Below are 21,326 nucleotides of genomic sequence, written 5' to 3'. Positions count from 1 at the left end.
CACCTTAGCATTTGATTCAATAATCATGAATAAACTGGGGAGAAGAGCTGACCTCTGCAGTGACTCTTCCCACACAAAGCTCATGTTCTAGCTGAGAGCTGCATTTTTGTTTTTAGCATGAGTTTTAAGCACTTTAATTAAATCAGGGACCTGGTTTAATAATCCTGGGTGGCTCAGGCAGCTGAGACAATTCGTTCATTGCTTTATTAATGCACCAGTAATCTCCAGGTTGGGAGTTCACCTCTTGATTCATTCATCCAATTCTTTGGTAACGGGGAGTGATTTTTAAAGTGGTGCATGCTCTGGCTGGGAAGACCCAGCCTGCAGCCCAGTGCACAGCATGAAAGCACTTGCCCAGAGAAGGCAGAGGAGGATGGAGCAAGGAAGTCTCCCTGACAGTTCTCCATCAGGCTTTCACATTATGCCATTCTGTATTTCCACAGCACCCGGCATAGTTCAGGTCCATTAAGTCTTGCATCTCAGCTCCTGGGGGCACCCACTACAGTTAATAAATCTATTGTCACCTGCCCATGGCTTAGAGCAAGCCTAGCAAAACCCTGACCAGGTTTTGAGCTGAAAATCATATTGTTCTGTAAGTCATAAGTGTGTGGCTTTGACTATTGAGCTTCCTGTATGTGGCTTGGATTAGAATTTATTCTAGTATCCTTCCTGTAAAACTGATATATTCATCCAGTGTCTGATGCTCTTTGCACTCACCAGGGTGTAAACCAGGAGCTGCTCGATTCAAATTGACAGCTACACCACATAAAAATTGGCATGAGCAAGAGGAGAATCAGTCTCTTGTGTATTTTCAAGGTGTAGAATGAAATGCCTTTCAAAATGCTGCATAATATACAACCTAGCGAGTATACAGGATGGTTTGGTTTTTCTTGGTTCTCCAAAATGTATAAGAGGATAGAGATATAAAAAGAAAAAATATGCATTGCTCGATACATGGAAACCATATCTCAAAGTGGCTCTAAGGCAGATATATTTTCTTAGATGACACCAGTTTCTTAGTAAAATATCTGACATCTCAACTGTCGTAAATCACCGTTGCTATGTTGACACAAGTGAAGCTGCATTGATTTACACCAACCAATGATCTGGCTTTTATTCATTATTATGGCCTCAAATTAATCCCTCTGGAGAAAAACAGAAGTTTGGAAAGTTGGGCTAGTTTGTTGTGCGTGTGTATTCATTCAAGACAAGTTCCAGAAACTCAGATAAAGAAAAACATTCAAATGAAGCAAAAATGAGTAACTGACAATCACAACTGTGATTATAAGGTATAATTACAATTAGCTGCAGAAGAGAGTTAATCATGAAAATAATTTCATGTCAGCCATTTCCAAAAGAAAAGGGAATGTAATTAAGTGGCCTAAATGGGTGACAAAAACATAGCACAGGAGTGACAGAAATGGTGTTGGCAGAAGGGGAGGAGGAGTGTGCTTAGAGGCAAAGTCCACTGGATATTTGCTAATGCCTCAAGACTTTCTGAAGAAAGAAAATCAGAGAGTCAAGTTCTTATCTCTAATAATGGACTGTTTAGGCTGATTGAGCCAATTTTAACACCACTAGAAAGTGGAGAGAGAAGGAATCTTGGGGATACAGCTACTGGATTTGTAATCTTTGTTGGGCTAGGGCTGTCCTTATTTCTTTTGCAATGGGATTGAAATCAGACTAGTTTTCATCTACCTCTTCTCTACTAAACTCCACAAAACAGGACTTGACGCAGCCGTCCAATTTTTAGAAGAGATTTGTACAGCACGTCTCTCGTTTCTCATGGGGTTGTTTTACCTGGCTGTACTGGGAGCTTGCTTTTGGTCCTTTCCCTCTTTTTGCTTAGACAGGTTTGTTGCAGCTGGTGTCGAGTGGCTCAAATATTGCAGCCTCCAGAGCAGGTCATTGTGCCACAGGATATCTGTCAGAAAATCCAGCCGTCCATTCCCTTACACACACATCGTGAATTATAAAAAGCTCTCTTCAGGGAGTGAGGGTGGCAGGGTCCTGTAATTTATCTTGCATGAAATGAGCTTGTTTGAATGGACTGGAAAAGCCAAGCCGTTAATTTAGAATAGCTTCTGGACTCTGCAGAGCTGCAATTCCATTCTACATATCCACTGCTGTAAAAGTTATGGGATTTTAATACCCTTTCCTTTTTTTTTTCTTTTATGTTGTCCTGCTGCAGACTTAGTGCTGGCTGCTCCGGTTGCACGCTGCTGAACGCTTCTTCACCTCACCAGTCGTGTGTGAACAATTGAGTAAGTTTACTCAGTGTAAATCCTCTTCTTTAAACTCATTAAAGCGTGCCAAGTCTCTCCGAGCCATTTGACAAACTCCCCTGAGTAGCAAAATAGTGTTTATTATGATTATTATTACTATTGTTATTTTTCTCTCAGCTCCATCTGTAATGTAAACACCATTATGTTTTAATTATCTGTTTGAAAAAGAGATTTAAAAGTGAATCCCGCAGGAACCTGGCCAGCATACACAATAGAAATCCCCTGGAGAGTCACTCCAAGAGGTGAAATCTGACATGGGAGGCATCAAAGGTGCACTGGAAGAACAGGGCTGAATGTCGTGGCCATCCCGTATCCATAGAGCCTGTTGTCCCAGAGAAGTGGGGCTGAAAGCTGATGGCTCCACCCCCTCCAAGACCAGGTTTTTCCAGGTCTGTTCTCAGTTATGTGTTGGGGGAAGGGAGGTGCTGGCAAAAAGATGTTTCTACCTTTTGTAAAGGGATTGTCACCCGTTCAGCAGAGAATGGACTCTGGAACTAAAGGACCATCATCCTAAAGATGAGGGAATGAGAATGCTTTGGTTGCCATGGCGCCTTGTCTCAGACATGATGATGATAACGAGTATGAGCTCACGCAGACAGCGTACCTCCACAGACCCCATACAGAGCACCAGCTGGAGATGTGATATTCTTGGACAGCTTTTCAGATCCTGTTTTTTCTCCCTTGCTCCTAAGCCAGCTCTGCCCTCTCTGCTGTCGTGCCCTACTAAGGGAACTGGGAGTCTCTGCTCTTTGGTGGCTTTCCTTCCCTTTCTCACACTTAGGACTGTATTTTAACGTGCAGGTTTTGGTGTGGGCCACTTGGACTCACCCAAGTAAAGGAAACAGGACGGAAAAGTCATTAGGGCAGGTGAGCAAAGGGTGTGCAAATGTATTCATGAATTAAAAATGCTGCCAAAAAGAAGGGCACACTGAGGGAATGAAGTCAGATCAAAAACAAGACAGGAATGTATAGTTGCAAAACCTGAAAAACATCTCTCTCTTCTTAAGCTTGAAGTAAACTCAACTTTGTGACCCCTCTTTCACACCCTCGCATTGGGACAAATCTATTTGCCAGTCCTCCTCCGCAATGTAATCACTCCACTGTTTAATGTTCTGCATTTTCCATTATCGCTAATCTCCTCAAATGAAAGGCAGGAGCCCAGGCTGCTCCTCTGCCCATGCCAGAGCCGGTGTGTTAATCGCAGCCCTCCTGCCTGCCAGGACTGTGGGAGGTGGATTCCCTCCCGCACAGCAGTCTCTTCCTGACTGGCCCCTGTGCTGACTGCAGTGAAAACACCTGTAGGGAGGATGGACAGCAATGCACCACGATCTTCTGGACTGCAAAGCTCTTTTTCCAACTCCTGCACTTCACAGAGGTGAGCAGCTCCTCAAGAGAAGGTCTCGTAACGTTGTGACTTACATGTGACCGTAACAGCTTAAAACTAAAGGGTTCCCAGAAATTTGGAAGAGGCCCTGCTGTGGCTTGCAAATCCACAAAGCTTAGAATTCCTCTGGGAGGAACGACGCTGTGAAGATGCGAGATGAGAATATTAACGCCCAGAGGGTTACCAAATAAAAAAAGTTGATTTTTAATAACTCTAACCATCTCTTCAGCTTTCATTAGATCCTCTTTGGCTTTATAGTGCTGGGCATGAGGAATATGAGGATTTGAAGAATTAACTGAATTAATGAGGGCTCATTATTAATGTTCAGAGCTCAATAAAAAAGGGAGAGAGGGAAATAAAACACAAAAAAATGAGCTGAAAATAAGGGTAATCTTTCATTCCCCCAAAATGAGATACACTGAATTATTGCTGTACTTAAAACTGAAACACCAAAGGAGTGGAAATAAATACCTTCTATTAGCTGTTGGAGGACCTGTGAAATTTGCTGAAACCAGATGTCCCAAGTTAGGGGAAGAGAGTGATAATGAGGAAATGGTACTGAAGACTGCTCCTGAGGCTTTGGACAACTTCTTTTGGGCCACACTGTGAAAAACACTCAGCATTGTGAGAACCGGAGCCACTCCTGCCCTGCCTGAGGATCGTAGGAGGTCCTGGGGTCGGGAGAACCTGGTCCATACGTGGAAGCTGTTTAGGGGTGCAGCTGCTCTAAAGTGTTTAGCATTCAGCCTTGTAGAAGACCTGCTCCTTTGCACCTATGAATATCTGACCATTAATTCCTCATCTTCGATGAGAGTTGTACAGACAGAACCATTGGTGCTCCCGTGTGTTTAGGCTGCAAAATCTTCAGGAGAGGGATTGTCTGTGGAGGTCTGAACTTAGTCCAGGCCTAAAGTCACAACTGTAGGACAGATATTGCTAACAGTAATCCCTACCTCCCCTCCATCCCGAAGTCCTAACGAGCTTTACCCTTAGAAGAAAAGCAAAATACTTAATTATCTGCATAGAAAGAAATACAGAATTGACTGCCATTGCTCCTTCTCCATGGGTGGGATCGTCCGGGATTGTCAGGGCTAATGGTAATTGATGTTTCCTTTCACACCTGCTCTCTTTCCTGCTTTATTAAGCCTCTGCAAACACTGCTGTCTCTGGGGAAACAGTGGGAGTGGAGGAGGAAGCCTGTGGAAGAGAACAATTCCGGTTGTTCAGCACAGCGCTTTGCTAAATTGCATTCAGCCTCTTTTGCAGAGTAATAAAGTGTTGTCTGAAAGGCAGCATGGAGTTTTAATTTTCTCATTGTCAATGGATGCTGTAATCACGTAATTAACAAAGTGTGGGAGATAGTCATTTAAAGCAAGCCGACAAAGCCAGGACATGAAGCAGATGCCTGGGGGAGTGGAACAACTTTTATTTGAGCTCTTCGAGACCTGGAGACCTTTTTAGTACTTGAAAAATGGAGGAATCGTATTTGGATAACAGGAGCAGTTAAAAGGAGGAGTGTGCTTTGGTTTGCTATTCTATCCATGTACTAACTTAAAAATTCAAGGGTTATGTTTTGCCCTGTATTGCCCCAGTCTGTGAGCCTGGGTACTCGGTGGAAGGTAAATCCTAGCGTCCGATCCACTGACTTCAGGAGACACTGATCTCTGTGGTCCTGCAGCCTCATATCTCATGCTGCTTTTTATTCCTGCAACCTCAGGATTTCTCCCTACCCCAGCAGTCTTCACTCTATCTATTTTTCACAGCCACTGCACTTCTACCAAAGTTTATTACTGGTTGGACAGAGCCCTGACTGCTCTATATTACAATGACCCCAGTGTTTCTTCTGCTGTGGTTTTGTGTTTTTCTCAGAAGTGAGCAAAGGGCTTTTTGGACCAAATAGCAGCAGTGCCTCCCCCTCCTGATGGAGCTGTGAGGGTGTTGGGGTTGTCATGGCACCCGCACAGCCATAGCCTACGTACGTCGTATCAGAGTAATCAGCAATCTTCAGAGAGACAGCAGGCGGTGATACGTAACCAATAACTTCTCATGCTCTGTGATCAGCAATAGGCAGCTGACGACTTTTTCAAAGTAACTCTAATAACCCGGTGCACAGACCATAGGCACAAATACAGCAGCTGCATCCAGACAGCTCCCGTCCGCGGCCCCGCGCCTGTTTTACTGAGGGCAGTGGCTCCTGTGGCTCAGCCCTGGCCTGGAGTCAGATTTTCTAGAGCTGAAGATACTGGTGAGTGTGGTGGTCTTTCCTCCGTTCTGCACCAGCTCACTGCATGGCTTTGGTAGGTGCCAAGACCACTCGAGTATTTCACCGTAAAAGCTGCCTGCCTACACGCTTCGTAAATGCCCTTGGGCTGCTGCGGTGCCTGCTGCTTGGCTCTGCAGATGCTGAGTTTGGACCAGGTCTTGCGGCTGCTGAGGAGAAGACCAGATCTGTCACTGCATCTCTTCTCTGGGGTGCCTGTCCTCAGCATGGGATGAGAACTGGAGAGGATCAGGCCACGGTGTGCCCCGCAGCCTCCATCAAGCATCCTCTTCTTACCCTCCCTCTTTCTATTCATTCATAGATATTGTAGGGTGAGGAAATGTAATCTATCTGCAGGGAAAACTTTTTTCCTCAGTGACTATTGCCCAAAGAAAGAGACTGTATGGAGGAAGGAGAAGAGAGGTACTGTTTTTTATGCAGGAAATGCCTCCCTAAGTCTGAGAACCCAGTAAACAATTACAGCAATGGAAGGATCCTGGAGATTTAGAGATGCAAGAGTGCTGACAAAGGCTAAGCTTGACCCATTTATCTCTCAGCCCCTCTCAGCATATTTAGCAGCAGCTAAGAAGTACCTCGCAAAATTGAAAACGGTGAATTTAAATTATAGCCTCTTCTGTTCTGGCTTTTTAATTTCACATCCCTTGGATACTCCCCACCCCACTTCGAAATGTGGAGTCTTCCTCGTCTCCGGTGATATATTGTGTGTCTGTCCCCACCTCCATACTGCTGAACTGGAAATTGGTTACAAAATGGACATCACAGGTCCGCTGACTTCAATCAGGAGGAGATACCAGCTCACAGGTTGCAGGCAGGGAATGCGGACTTTGGGAGGAGGTGGGACTTAGGGGGCTGGTTTCTGGACCTAAGTGAGCTCGAGGAAATGTTGCAAATAATCAAAGGCCACCGTGTTCCTCCAGATGTTTGCTGCTGTGAAGCTCCTTTGACTGTCAGCCCTCTTTTAAAGTACTTGTTTGCTTTGTACCTCATTAACTGAGAAAGAAATCACCCATGATTTTGTGCTCCTGACCTATGGATGGCTTACATGGCTTTGAAGAAACCATCAAGATTTGTAGTAGTATTTATAGTATGACAGTGTTTACAGACCCCAGCTGAGAACAAGACCTACAGTACGAGGTCTCACACAGGAACAGCGAAAAATGTGCGAGGTATGAGCTTGTGGGCTTCAAAGCTGAGGGAGCAAACAGGCTGCAGCAGTGCATAGGAGGCAAGTGCTGGAGCATGGTTCAGGTTTGACACCCTGCTAACAGGGCAATGCGTTGGTGGCTGTCCATAAGCGTCAGGGTAGAACTCAATGGAGCTGTGCTGAAATTCAGTATCTTGTCAAGGCTTCAATACAATTTGATGGGGAACAGCATCCAGATTACGTAAAGGTTTGAGACAGAGACTGCTAATGGAAATGCCCCTACAGTCAGTGGAGGGAAGTAGCTGCAATTCTTGCATAAATCATCTCTAGGAGACAAGGTTACTACCTGATATTACACCCTTAAATAGTATGTGATGTGCATTCCCCACTGCTGTCTTGAACTTAGGCATTGTAGTTGGTGGTTTACCTCTTAGTACTTGCTTTAGTGTTTTGGCTGTAGTGCCAGGAAGCAAAGACCTCCAGTGTCTCATTTTTACCCATAACATCACCACATCTGCGCAAAATTGATGCCAGATTTATACCCAAGCACAAATGCACTGACTCGGTGGAGTGACTCCCAGTTTGCGTGGGAGTAAAGAAAAGAGGCGTTATTTCTGTGCGTGCTGCACGCAGTGCCTGTTAAGATTTCCTGCAGGCCTGCCACTGTCTGCAGTCGCCCTTCCAGATGGGGGAACAGGAAGCCTCACTGGTAGCTGCAGTGCTGGCAGCAGTGCAGAGCTTGTCTCATCTGCAAGTCACTGCTTGCAGAGCCCGCAGCTGCCCACGACAGTAATTATTCACAGCTCTTTAAATTCCTTTTGTACTGCTCCACTGCAATTTTAAATCACTCCATCAGTTGTGACAGTTTATGAGAGCTGATGGGGCTCATCCTCCGGAACAGACAAGCAAGCATAGGAGCGATTATTCAATAAACTCCATTTTATTTTTTACCCTGTGTCTTCCCTGGTCCTTAAGCCATTAAATGCCAACTGCTTTCCTTTTTTTTTTTTTTTTTTTTTTCTTACTTGAGCAACTCTTGTCAGCAGGGCTGGAGCCCAGGTTATTTTTATCATAATGCCCCAGTGTGTTCACAGCTCCACCACTCCCCCACAAATGACAGGCTCCATATTGTGCCAGGGAAAGGTAAATTGTTAAGTGTATTTACTTCTGTTAACACAATAGTCATCACAGTGCAGTCTCTGGTTTGAGCTGCCAGGTATCCGTATGATTTTTAAGCAGCTGTCACTTAGGTGCCATGGAAGGATAAACTGCACTCTGAAAACTCTTAAGATGCGGGGATAGATATTTGCTCATGTAGCTCCTGTAAAACGATGAGCCCCATTAATTAATCATTCCATTTCCAGGATAGGTGTCAGAATCAGACCAGAGCCAATCAGTAAACGTGGGAGCACGAGTACTGTGCAGCAGCAGGTAACAGGATGAGGTGAAGAAGGAGCTGTGACAGGGGATGATGGCATCACCCTCGCTGGTGTGTTAGACCAGAGGAGAAGCTGTCCCAGAGCTGACCAAGGCCTTACAGGTACGCTGTAATGACTCTCCTTAGCTTACCCGCAGCGATGTAGAACAGGAATAGCCCTACTGAAAGTTAACAGGCTATGCCAATGTAAAAATCACTGAAGCCTAGAATTTTAAAATTTGTTAAGGTGCCTAACAGCCATTGAAATCAATGGCAGTTAGATACAGTCCTTTAAATACAGCAGCTCTTATTGAAAGACAGTGAAGTCAGTGGAAAGATTCCTGCTGGCTGCAACAGATAGTAGTCTGAGATGGAAATGTAAGGCAGAATCGGGGAACGGTTTGATGTGGCCCTGTTGGTTGCTTCTGATGTTAGCCTACAGGTGGTCCCAGTCTCACTGCACGTCTGCACAAGCCAGGGTTCTTCAGACAAAGGGGTAAGTTCAGATGTAAAGCTCGAGCAATGAATTGTTTCCAAATGCACAGCTAGGTCAAGGGAAGGAGTCAGCAGTCCCTGGACAGTTTTATGATCTAATTTAATATCTCAAGTGTATCAGTCTGTGGTTCATATAGTCCCTGACAAGTGTACCTGGCCAAAACCTAGGAAAAGGAATATGTGGGTGGCAGAATAACTCTGGCTGAGACAGGAATATAGACTCTTATCAGCAAAATGAAATCAACAACCCTTTATTGGTTTGAATTGCTTACTTTCACTCTCCTACAGAGTCAGATCTCAAGCTGATATATATCAGCTGAGGATCTTCCTCATGGCAGCATTATCAGCAGAGAATAAAGTCCTTCGAAATGTGCATTAATCATCTGGGAGGAAGCATTTGCATCTACGCACACAGCTGAGTTTTGCCTTGAGGTGTGTCAGTTTTGTCTCCATTTAAACTGGCAGCTCTAACAGCACAGCTGAAGGCAGAATTCGTGCCAGCATAGTCTGGAGCACTAAACCAGACTGAGGTGTAAATGTGGCTAGGGCCTTCTCTTCTTACATTCATTTAGAAAATGGGCCAAGGTGAGCCTGCATTTTGTTTGATATCCTCACTGCATACAGAAGCAGACAGAATTCCTTCAGGCTTAGCGTTGAGGGCTATAGTCCTCTTCTACTCCAGAAAACAGCTGTATGGGGCCACCCAAGGGTCCGAGGAGAGGAATTAAGCTGCAAGATGGCTGGTGAGGTCATGTAACACCGTGAAAGCTGCAATTTTCCTGCAATTGATTTCCTAAAGACAACTTGTGGTCTGTGTGCAGTGAAAGCTAATTTAAACAAGAAAGATGAGTCTTTCCAACACACCTTGATTGGCAATTGTGATAAATTCCTATAATTACTATTGACTCTACAGAGAGTTTTCGTTTGTTAAAGCTGTTGCTGAAATGACAGCCCAGCAATGGAATAAAACAGGCGAAGGGGAAAGTTGCACAAAATGCCTGTCTTTGCTGAGTTCCCTGAGCAGATCTGCGATGAACCACAAGTTTTCCTTCTCTCTCCTACCAGTATCTCACTTCTCAGTCAGGTAATGCACACTGAAGTTGTTTTGTTCTGTTTTCTGGCCAGGTAGTTTGCAACATGCTCATTGATTATTCAGTCCTTATACTAGATCATGGAGCAATGTGTGCTTGAATCACATGGGTTGTAGTCATAGGAATAAAATATTTACAAATGTGAACTATTTCACAAGTCTGTATGGTCTCTACCAAGCATTGAGAAATTGGGAGTATGATCCAGAAATATTTTGAAGTCTTTTTAAAAAGTCACCAGCTTAACAATGCTGTAATACATGTGGCATCTTCATTTTCCGATTTCTGATTCTTCAGGTTGCTGTTCCTTTGTGTTCTCAGGCTTTTGTCATTCCCCCTCTCCTTTTTTAAGAAAAATGGAAATTGTGATGTTTTTGCCAGGATTCAGCTTCTAAAATTGTAAGAAAAAATCAGAGATGAGACCTACAATAAAATAGCCAAAAGAGGCAACATTACTACACCCCCCGAAAATTAATCAGGATGTTTGCAAAGCCCTAATCTCTAAGGAGTCTTTCCAGATCTGTTTGAAAGTTGTTCTTGCCTCAAAGCTTCCAGGACAAGAAGAACAAGGAAAAATGAAAGCTGCAGATGGACTCCGTGTTAAATCATCAGCGCTGGGAGGGTCCTGAGCTCTGATGCATTGACTTCAGAGGGATTGGGAAGGAGCCCAGGAGGGAAAGAGCTCCAGAGCTGTTTTGCTTCCATTAAGGAATGAAAGTGTGAGGCCAGGTCACTCGAGAGCTCGTGTGGAATACTGAGCTCCTTTAACAAGCAGACCACGTGTCCACTGAGTTCATTCTTCCCTTCCCTGCTCCTTGGAGACGGCCCCAGAGCCCATGCTGTGTTGTAACCTCACAGATTAACAAACACAGGCCTGGAGCTGCGAAGAGTGCCAGTCTGCGAGACCAAACCCAAAGGGGTCAGATATTTTCCCTTTGAAAACTATGGGTTTACATCTGCTATTTGTTTTCAAAAAAAACCCAGTTTATAAGCAACAGACAGAGGCCGTGTCTTCTATGTGAAACACTCAAAAACAAACAGGAATCATATTGGCCACACATAAATCTGCCTCTCTGCATTATAAATTTTCATACCTTGAATTTGGCCAATTGCGTGGGTGTGGAAAGCTCAGCCAGAAGCTGTGTTTCTTGCAGTGAAGACGTGAGTGAACACAAAGCAACAGAAAGGGAAAAGAACAGCAGGTAAAATGAGTGCCTTGTAGGAGTCCTGCGCTCATTACTGTGATGATGATTTGACTCGTGCACTTTTGCTTTTGGGCTTTTTCCCTCCTTGGAGACAGAACACTTAATGATAAAATACCACCTTTGTTAAAGCTGAACTAATATTTAACAGCTGCAAAGCAACCAGTTCACACTGGAGTCTGGTTCTTCAGCGGAGAAGGAAGGGGGAAATGTCAAGGGCACAGCAGGTGCTGCGGTTTCCTCCCAGCCTGCTTGCGTCTGTGTTTAAAGTGGGTTTATAGACTGCTCATGCCCAGGTCCAGAGTCGAACTGCAGATCCAGCACCACACACGTGCGCGTGGATCTGCGACGCGTGCGCTTCACTGCTGTGAACACGCTTGGCTGCCTGCAAGGTACGGTGTTACCTCTCTCCTAGCAGTGCTGGAGCTGGAACAGATGTGTCCCCATGGCCCTCTGCGTATGCAAGTGCCACCAGATACATGTGCTAACATAGACACACCTTATTACACACATCAGTGTGCCACTACACGAACTCACGCGTGACTGCAGCCCCCTCAGGAGTACAGGGCCCTGCTCACAGCCGCAGAGGGGTCTGAGCTTTGCTTCCCGTCCTGAAGAAGTCTGGAGCTGTGAACAGCTGCAGTCTGTCCAGCCTCTCCAAGACCTTGCAAAAGAAGCTTCAGAGACCACTCGCAGGCGAACTTCTTTGTGGGGGACGAACCCTGAGGTCCCAGCTTAGCCAGCGTGCAAACTGCAGCCCTTGGGATCTTTGCACTGGAGGAGGAGCACAGAGCGAGCTGTGTGCACACACAGAGCGGACTGCTGAGCCAACAGAGGGAAGGAGAATGCAAGCACTTCCGACAGAAGTATGTGACAAGACACTGGAAAAATTTCAGGCAGAAAAGGCACTGTAGTTTTGTCTTCTGTAAGAACTTTGTGGGCAGAGAAGGAGTGAACTTCTGGTGCTAATGAGCATTTCTGAATCAGCTCCTCCAGCAATTGCTGAGACTGTGCTGGAAAGCTCAGTGCAGGAATTTCACAGACTGAGTCTTTCCAGTGACTGGGTTACTGTTCTCACTAAGGGACCGCAGGAGAAACTTCCTTTATCTCCCCAAATCTACATTTGAAGGCCCAGTTGTCTCCTTTAGATTCTCACTGGTTTTAGGGGAGTCTGGTGCACAAAGGAAAGTGAGGGCAGAATCAGGACTTGGAACTCGCTTCACTCACCGACGAGGGAAGAGGCAAGCTGTGTTCCTCACCCCACCTTTCAGAAAGGCATCTTGACTACATCTTGCCAAAATGGGCCCTTACTTTCACTGGGGAAGCTGCTGTGGACTTGGTCCCACCAGAATATCTCGGAAATAACCCCAGAGAAAGCTCCCAGGTACAGATCTGTGTTGCAGTGCAAGAGAAGTAAGTGGGAAACTGAGTCCTACATCTGCGATGGGGAAAGACAGATCTCAGAAGATCAGTTTCCTCACCTGCAGTTTGCCACCGTTTCATGTTAACTGCATCATCTAAAATCAGCCCCTTTCCACTTCTTTCTTAAGCAGCTCCATGCCAACACAGCCCCACGATTCCCAGCAGAATTGCTTTGTAGACAGGCTATTTTAACGACCGGCAGGATTTCACCTGTCTTGTTGCTGACACCATACTTTCTGATCATGGCCACCATTCCGAAGTAATTACGATAGCTCTGCATTATTGCAAGACATCTATTACCGGCTTGATTCTCCTCCTTCTCTGGAACTCCAGATGTACACGTATTCCAGACATATTCTGCATTCTAGCCAAAGCTTGGCGAGTGCAATGTGTGTGTCACACCAGTTACAGCTATAGCATGAGTAATTTCGGGGAGGAGGGAGGTGAGGGAGCAGAGGAAGAAAGAGCTTCTCCAAATCCTTCAGCTCTTCACATGGACACTGTGAATGAGGTATTTAAATATGTTGCCGTGGAAACAATCAAAGAGGGGGTCTTTGTCTGTGTGTGAGTGTGTGTGTTTTAGTAATCCCGAAGGGGGTGTTTAATTGGAATCAACCACAGCTTTTTAACTGTGTTTTAAATTGGAGAGAAATAAAAAGAAGAAGCTGCCAGAAAAGGAACATTAAATAAAAGCAGGGAAAAAAAAAAAAAAGCCCACATAAAACAAGATGGGGGGAGAAAGGGAAATCAAAAGAATAAATTTACTGTAACCGGCAAAGGATTCATTAGGGTTACAACAAAGCTCAGTTCAATTTCCCTCCTATTGACATTAACGAGTTTGATGTAGGTCCAGCCTGAAAGGCAGCAAGAACATCTTTCTCTCTCCCCCTCTCCGCCTGGTCCTAGGGGACCGAGCAGCTGTCTGTAAATTGCTCCACACAGGGGAATAATGATTTTTTTCTTTTCTCCTTGTGTTTTTCTTTGTCCGACCGCACCCACGTTGAGCAGTGCCCTGGGAGCCTGCCTCACCACTTTCCACTCATTGCAGCATCTCTCCTCCCCTCCTGGACTCGCTGGCTGGGACAAGCCATTTTATTGCTGATGAACCTGAGATAATATTTGTTACCATCCTGCAGCTTGAATACATCGGGCTTACCAGGGTTATTTTTGGTCCCAGCAACAGCCCCTGTAGGCTCGTAATTAACTATTATTATTGTTAATGTTAGTATTGAAATGGCTATTTAAGCTAAAGGACACTGTTAGTGTAAGAGCAACCTCGCTGTGAGTAAACTTATGCTGGAAATTAGAGAGATTTCTATGCATTGGAAAGACTGATCTTGGACTAAAGGCTGTGGGAGAGGAAGCCTAACAGTTTTAAGAGAAAATTTAATAGGATATGAATGAGACTTTATCTTGAAGAGCTGAACTTCATGGTCCAGAAGGTTTTTTGCAATCTCTTGCTCCTATGTTTTATGCTTTTTGTATTAAAATGAGATGTCAAAGGGTCTGAATTATAATGCAGTTTGTATTCAGTCATGAACACACAGAGTAGGAGCCAGTTCCTGACCCATGTGTAAAAAGACAAGATTACGTTTGAGATTAATTCTGCATGGACAGAGGTGCCAGTACTTGCACACTGAGGAAGGGGCATTGATCCCGGATGCCAGGATCAGGCTCTGATGTTCTGCTGCAGAGAGAGCCAGCACAAAATTAGCACACAAAATAGATAGTAGCTGGGAGGAGTCCAGAGGCACAGCAAAAGGAAGGGACTTATTCAAGGTCCAGTTTTAGTGTTATTTTTAGATACAGTACATTTCTATCATCCTCCGGAGAGGAAATGGGAGAATGCTGCTTGGTCCTACTGCCTTTCTAAAGGACTTCGAGCTCGGTGATGGAAGAAGTTAGGTGTTTTTGTCATTATTAATAATCACCTCTTGGACTCACAAGTGCAGTTGTTAGAAACTGGGAATGCCCAGGAAAGTGAAGAAATCAGAGCCTGAGTGGGAGCAAGCTAGTTCGGTCTCAGCCTTGTGTAACCTCGCAGACTGGCTCCGTTACATTCGAAGATCTGTGTGAAGAGGCCGTGACTGTGATGGAAGTGCTCTGCACTTGGTGCTGTCCCAACACACAAGAAAAGCAGTCTGTTGGAGATAAGCCTCAGAGACCCTGGCACACTGTCAGGAGCAGCTTTACCTCATCAACCAGAAATTAAGACATGCCGAGCTCCTGTGAGTTGAAGTCATTACGTTTTGTCAATATTCTCCCTTCCCACTTGGCCACTCTTTGACTAGATCTTCCAATTTTCAGCCACGACGGCTCCAAGCCCTAGCTCAAGTGCAGAAACCTCCACTTGTTTCTCCCTCCTTTTCACCATAAACCAAACTCCTCCTGCCAGCCTTTCCCCCTCGCTCCCCCCACTCATTGAAACTGGCACCTTCCTTGAAGAAGAATAGCAAGAAAGAAAACGTATAGCTGCAATAGATTCTCCCCACTGGAGTGTATGTTAAATTTAAGGCTTTGCTCTGGACACTGAATGGCTGGTCATTAACGCACCTCGGACCAGCAGCATAAAACAATCCTCATAAGTGCTACCATGAAAAATGGTGGCAGAGATCAGAAGTGATCAGAATGCAGACGGGAGCTGCAGCTCTCGGCGTAAAAATGATTAATGAAAAATCCCCAGCATCCTTTCTTCTCTTTGCAAGGGAGGACGCGAGCGAGCTTGACAAGAACAACGGCTCCTCATGTGAGGAGGATAATAGCAGGAATTATATGTCTCCAGGAGATTCCCAAGGCCTTGTGTGCACATAATAAATTACCCCTGTCACTTCTGGGAAACTTACAAAGAATGATCACCAAAGCCAGCAGAGGCAGTGAGGGAAAAGAACAAAAGATTCAACCCAGAAGAGCCCAGTCTTGCCTGGGAGATGCACCGGCTCTGCTCACCCCTTTCTTCCATTTGCTCAGCAAAGTGATTTTGAAGTGAACAGAAGGAGGTGGGTCCCCAGGCTCATAAAGTATCTGTCAGTGTATGATGGCAGTAAGGCCAAGAAAGGGACTGCGAGATGCAAAGCTGCGGATCTTAAACCCTGGGTTAGAGAGAGCAGCGGATGCACTGAAATGCTGGCCTGTGCTGCCATGGCAGGTGCTTGCAGTCAGGTCTCCAGGAGGTGGCTGACAAGGGTGTCATGGTAGGTCGGCGCCTGGGCTTAGGAGAGCTTGCTTGCTTCTGGAATCGAGTCAAATTTCTTACGTGAATGTGCAAATCAGCTAATCTCTTCCTGTCTCGGTTCCATACTTGTAAAACAGAAATGTTTCCTTGCTATGCTTCCTTGGCCACTCATATTCAAATTCTTTGGGGCAGGGATGATCTCCCACTGTACATGTGTGTCACATAGCTCAAGAATGTGACCCTGCAAATATGAGAGCCAGTTGTCATACAAACACAGCCAAGCCTTTTGATGCTGCACTGGTTCTCCTTTAGGCATGCAGTGCCATACAAGCCGTGCCACGCAGAAAGAGTTTTATCCCTGTGAGTTTCCATAAGCCCACTGGTGAGGTGAGGAGGGATTCAATGAAGGGGGTCACACTGGGAAATCTGCTTTAATTTCCTGCTCTGCCTCAAGCTTCCATGTGATATTGTAAATCACTGAAAGCAAGAAACATGAAGATAGATGGACTTTGCAATGCTTGACTGGTACTGCCCAAAGCGCACAGGGACCGTCTAACAGAGTGCAATCAACACAGCTCCGGGCAGCTATTTGTGCATATGCAGGAAAGGCAATTTAACAGAGCAGGGATCCTTCGGGCAGTGACTCAGGAGTGAGATAGTTTCCCTTTGTGAGTCATCTGGTAAGACTTAGGACCTTGCAAATGATCTTTGTGGATTTTTCCTTTAGTGTCTGTCACACTCTCTGTATTTTAATGATGGGGACGGTAGCACTTGCTGTTATCCCTCTTTCCCATGGGCATTCGTTTGAACACCTGCTGCAGGTGGCTCATCCTCCCTTGCTAAAGCACCAACAACCTCAGCTGCAAGCATATTTCCATGAATGCCTGCCAGGTGCGTGGAGAAGATAAAGGCAGGTCCTGCACTGATGGCTGCTCTTTGGATTTCTGCCATAGCTCCAGGACTGGCTGTGAAAGGAGGGCTGGACAGTGGTAGGTAAAAGTACCCCTTGGCAGAACGAGAAAGACCACGGTCAAACAGATGCCACTAGTTCGGTGTTGTTATTTTGCTGAGGAAAATAGAGAGGAATGGCTTGTGCTCGAGCACCAGCTCTCCCAGGTCTGTGTGGGGAGATATCGTTCCACTGAGGCCAGGTTAGCACTGTTGTTGGTGAGAAACCTGTGGAGTTGGAGGAGGAGCTTCATTCCACCCTCTACCTCTGGCAGGATGAATCAGCCAAGAGCCGCTGCGCAGTAGTGACTCCCTTCACCGGGACGGCCTCGCCTGGACACACTTGTTTACCTGCTGTCGTGTCCTATTAGTCCCGGTGCTTTATGCAAGGCAGGCTCTGGCCCCCCGGGCTCAGCCAAGTTCTTTCAAGGTATTTGCCTTTCTCTGTGCAGCGCTGGAATAATAGCGGCCAGTAGCAGGGTCATTTATTTGGCCTTTCATCCTTCAGCGTGATAGATGAGGATACTGATAAATAGCTGCCTCTATGAGAAAGTGTATTTTTGGTCCCTAGCTCTCACATGTTGCTGTATGAATTGTCTTCCTGCTCACCTGCTTCGTGAACAACTGTCAAAGACTTCTGGATGTTTGAATGCTGTGCCGAGGGTTAAAGCTGGGCCTTATGCTAAGGACTGGGGATTTTCTGCTCCCTTACTGTAAATAAAAGTGAGTTTCTCCCCTGCTTACAGTCAGATCCTTCCCATGGGGCAGTGTCTCCAAGGTAGCCCCACAGATGCCCCTGGGGCTGTGTCAAATCTTCATGGATTTCACAGCCGGTTAAATCCTGATCCCTTGGCATTTCCCAGCTCCAAAGGCACTCGCTCCGTTCCTGAGGGACTGATAGCTGCTGTGAATTCCAGGCCAAGGAGCCACAGCTGCAGATCCCTCAGGAGAAGGGCAGAGGGGGAAACATCCTCATCTGTTACAGAAAAGTTGGGAAAAGGAAAGCTGTGGCATGGGAGTGGTGTTCAGGGCTGGTTTTGTTTCAGGTCCCTGTATGACTTTGCAGCAGTCACTGTGCAGAAGTATGTGCTTTAATTTTCTGTTTCTGAGCATATTTTCCATTATTTTCTGTCTTGTCTATGCAAGACAGAACTCAGGATAGATTTAGATACCTGCATTCTGTGACTGTACGTTTCCCAGTGCCATGGGACACTGATTTCATTTGGATTTCTAATTTATTTCACAATACTGTGGAATAATTAGAATTATTAAAGCCAAAATGTTCTTTGCTGCCTGTTCCTATTAGGCAAAGCAGCTCAAACTGTCAGGTCTTTGGGGAGGGAGGAGGAGGTTTGTTTTTCACCCCCTCCCAATCTTTCGTCCTTCATGACCTTTACTTCTTTTGCTAAAATTAACAGTCTTGCAAAAAAACAGAGGTGGCAAATTTGTCCCTCTTCCCATTGCACCAAACATTCCTGCAGAGGAAAGGTTATTCTTTTCATAGCTGTCCTATAGGGCATATCGGATAATATGTCTGCCCTTTCTCAGGCTAAATCATCAGCTCTAATATGTTTTCCTGCTTTGATTATTCCTATCCTCTCCTTGGAACAGGAGTACTTTCCGTGGTGACTGTACCATTGCTGTCTCTGCTGGTAGCAGATGGAAAGCCAAGCTGGAGGTACAAGTCATGTTACCACTGAGAGCCAGCAGCGAAATGTGATGGTTTCTAATGTAACCCTTCAAGTTACTGACAGAGCTATTTCTCAAAAAAAAAACCCAAACAAACCCACACACAAAGGACAAAACCCCCAACCGTGAGGCACAGCTATGTGTACTGGTAAAATCCTGTCTTTAAGACGTGGAGAGTTTTACAGCTGGCTTTGATGGAACTGGGAAGTTTTAGCTTTTTATTGGAATAAATCAATCAATCAAGTGAGAGCTTTCCTGGGCATAAGCAAGAAAGAATTCCCATACTATGAAATCAAGCAGTCATATTTTCAAAAGGAGGACTATTCCTGGCAACCTAATTTGAAACATCAGTCTGGGGTCTAATCAGCTGAAGCAAATCAGGTCCACATAATCTTGAGTGTATGCAATGAAAATCAGAATTTCTGTCTGCTGGGGAGAGCCAATGTGCCTGCATTTGTTCTAAGAAAATGAACAATTTAGAAATGGCAAAACATTTTGTTGCAATTAAATTGTTCATTTTGGGTTGACCCAATGCAATTTTTTCCCCCCTGCTGACATTTTTAATTTCATAACGAGCTAAAGGTTCCTGCGGAGATATGAAGTTCACACATGGATTCTGGTCTCTGCTGGGCTGGTTTCAGGCTGGTTTCAGACATTGGCTTCAGTAGCATCCTGCTTGTTAGCTTGCGTAAGCGATGCAAAGATCGTAGCCGGATCATTCCCGTGTGGGCAAGGCAGGAGGTGGCTGGGGGATCCTGCTAGAGACCCAGGCTTTCCGCGTCCCCGCTGTGTTCAGCACGGGCTCCAGAGACGCTTCTCCCTGACACGGCTGTGAAAGGCAGCTGGCCCTCTGGGGTCGGGAGCGCTGGAAAGGCCGGGTGTGAGCTCCAGCCCTGCCATGCTGCTGGGTCTTGGGGTATGAAGGGTTATATCCCTTAACTGTTCCCTTGACGAGGCCTCTGCAAGCTTTCTAGAGCACCATTGCTGGGATCGTTCTTGCCCCACTTAGAGATCCTTTTCCCCCTTGCTTCCCGGTCCTGTACAGCCAGCTGCTGTTTGAGAGCAAGCCCTCAACCTAGAAGGCAAGAGAGGAGCTGATTTTTATTCATTTCACTTGCAAATGTAGCGCCTTGCCGTTGTTACATCTTTAGGAGCCCTATAGCCAGTATGGGATTTTAAAAGCTCTCTGTATTAGCCGTCTCTCCCTTGTCCCATTCCCCGCTCCCCTCCAGCCTCCTCATTCCCGATTCAAGGAGCCATGGTGAGCCTTTGTGCTCCCAACGCCCAGCAGTCACCGGTGAGTCTCCGTTCATCAACAAAGAGAAACCTTATCTTCTGATGGACACATACAGCACATTCTCTGTGACATTTAAATCTCCCTTTGTAGCCAGCTCAGATATTTTTGCTGTTAAAAGAAGACCGTAGAGCCGGGTGATTTCATTACTGCAAATGTTATTACAGTGAAAGCCTGTTTAAGACATAATGTCACTGAAGGGAAAATAGGATCTAGCAGCAAGTGTGGCCTGATGGAGGGTGCTGAGATTCATCACAGGCTGAAAGAAACCTCTCAAACATCAGACCTGCTAATGGAGCAGCTTTTTTCTTCATCAAATCAAACCAGCCACTTCCTCAAAGCCCTAAGGCTAGGAATTAGAAAGAAGATTGAAAGGCATTAGGCACCCAACTCTCACTGACTTTATATTTGAGCTCCTAAGCTGTTCTTGCTGCTTTAGAAATTATAGCTGGGCTGCTGGGGTTCTTAGCACCATAGACACAGTGAATAGAAATGCATTGTGTTAACAGCAGCCACAGGCCTCAGACAGGCACTGCGGTTGTGTGTCCATGTTCATAATGATTAGTTCTTGGTCCGAGAACACTCAAGAAGAGAAATAATCACAGAGAGGTCCCAGCCTCCCTGAAATCAGTGTGAATTTGTTGGGGACCTGGCCCCAGTTTCCACACTGACACAGATATAATTCCTTTTTTCTCCTAAGCAGATTTCCCTAAGGATTTTGGATTTGCAGGAGTAAAATTTGAGCTTCAAGAGTCAGAGGTGTCACGCCGACTGATCCTCACTCCGCTCTGGGAGCGTGTGGCTTTGCACACGTGGGTCTGAGCCATGCTGTGCAGGTTACAGAGCAGAGCCGTCCGTACAGAGCTACACCCGCCTCCCAACCTCTGCCTTTGAGGTACTGGTTTCTAGTGTGGATTGGCTCCTGCTTGAAGATCGCTTTGCTATGCAAGATAGATGTGACCTTCATCTTAGCCTTTAAAAAGTGCGAGTAGCTCCGACTCCTTGCTAATGGGCATCGTGAATGTCTCAGCTGTGCTCCCTTCCGGGGGGGTGGGTAGTGCTCTTCCATTTGACATCTTGCCGAGCGTTGAAGCACAGCGAGCGTCAGGTCAACAGCAAACCTCCCACCAGCCTCAAGAAGGTTTGGACTGTGCCCCAGCCTGCTCTGCTAACAAGATGTGACAAGCTGCAGTGAACAGTTAGACAGAAAGCATCAGGATTTCACAGCATATTTTGCCAGCAACTTCTTGTTTTTTCAGCTGTTTTTTTCTTTGAATTTTTTTCCTCCTTGCGCTCTAGCAACTCAAATCTATCCCAGGCTGCTTCTGACATTAACAAGACAGTGGATGACAGGCAAAATGCGTCCACGAGCAATTCAGAGTCTCCCCGCTAAGTAGTCATAAACACTGCAAGTTTGCAACAAAGCAAGCAGCTGTCTTTCTCCCCCTGGACAAGGACTGCTTCCTCACAAACTGAGGCTCTGCAGGTTTTACAGCAGTCGGACA

This window comes from Opisthocomus hoazin, chromosome 28 (genome assembly GCF_030867145.1).
Source record: "Opisthocomus hoazin isolate bOpiHoa1 chromosome 28, bOpiHoa1.hap1, whole genome shotgun sequence".
NCBI classification, from domain to species: Eukaryota; Metazoa; Chordata; class Aves; order Opisthocomiformes; family Opisthocomidae; genus Opisthocomus; species Opisthocomus hoazin.
The sequence above is the reverse complement of the archived record's forward strand: the minus strand, read 5'-3'. Positions refer to the sequence as shown.